The sequence below is a fragment of the Schistocerca nitens genome, chromosome 8, assembly GCF_023898315.1.
Source record: "Schistocerca nitens isolate TAMUIC-IGC-003100 chromosome 8, iqSchNite1.1, whole genome shotgun sequence".
In the NCBI taxonomy this organism is placed as follows: domain Eukaryota; kingdom Metazoa; phylum Arthropoda; class Insecta; order Orthoptera; family Acrididae; genus Schistocerca; species Schistocerca nitens.
Window position 1 is genome coordinate 547,199,056 of NC_064621.1, and position 1,297 is coordinate 547,200,352.

The following is a 1,297-nucleotide window of genomic DNA, read 5'->3' on the forward strand; positions in this document are numbered from 1 at the left end:
TTCATTGTCTGTAGGCATGGCAACTATTGGAATCACGTCAAGACGCATCAAAAGTATTGTGGCAGCACGTTTTTGCTGCATATAGATCACAACACTGCACCAATATGTGAACCTAACCGTTTCCATGTAAAGTAACTTGGGGTCTATGAAATTAGATTTTCGCAAACTCACAATAAACTGGTATATGTAGAGTTTGGAAAGGTCCAATATAACATACCGACATAAACAGGTTTTGGAACTCCATCAAAACCTTACCTAGAACCAGAGGTGTGTATTGTTTATTGCTGGTTGTGGCTCATTTAAAATTTAACCTGGCGATATAATTCTTTGCTCCATAGCGGCCTTCCAGTTTTGTTGTAATGTGAATTTCGCGGTGTTTTCTAAGAATTTCCATTGTTTTTGCCGAAAATTGCATTATTCGTAGGTTTAAGAAACCTTCTTAAAAGTCGGGTGCAACAGAAGCCATCTTTTCAGTGTTGATATCAATATATTACTTGAACGGCGGGGGATGTCGATCGAACTTAATAGTGCTGGTGGCTCTAACTAGTTTCAATCTCAACTTGATTATTGCTGGAGATTTTTGTAGTGCATTTTTTATCCCCTTGCATTATTATCTTCAGGGAACCATTTGGTGGAATTAGGTGCTCCTGACATAGCATGAAATCACTGTGTGTGTCATGCAGACTATTAGGACAGATCACGTCCAACTCCACAACATATCCTAACCGGAAACCGTTGCCACAGCTCTGAAATCACATAACCTGATGATTTCCCTGTTGGACACCCATTGAAACCCTCAAAATTGGCAGAAATGGTTGCATGGAATGCTTGTATAAACTGTTTACATCCAGGTACAAGATGCAAGCCCAATTATCAGACGCAATGAACTCTTTATCCACTTGTGGGTTATTTGCATTGGCCTGCCTATGGACACAATGCCAAAGTCCCCTGTGAATCCCATGTTCAGAAAATAACATATCGATACCAGTCAAAAGTGCGATGTAGATATGCTTCTTTTAAACACTGCGTCTCATGAAAGCCCTGGTGCAGTGTAACAGAAGGGAGGACCCAGCAGATATATTTCCTTGAATACACCGGAATTTCTCGAAAATATCTGTAACCAAGTATATATAAGTGTTCACATAAAGTCTTGGATACTCCCGTAAATCAGGGATGTTGAACTGCTGCCAAACATTCATCATATGTCCCTATTCCAAATCAGGGATGTTGAACTGCTGTCAAACATTCATCACAAGTCGCTATTCAGCATTCATTATGGCACTGCGTGTAAGATTAC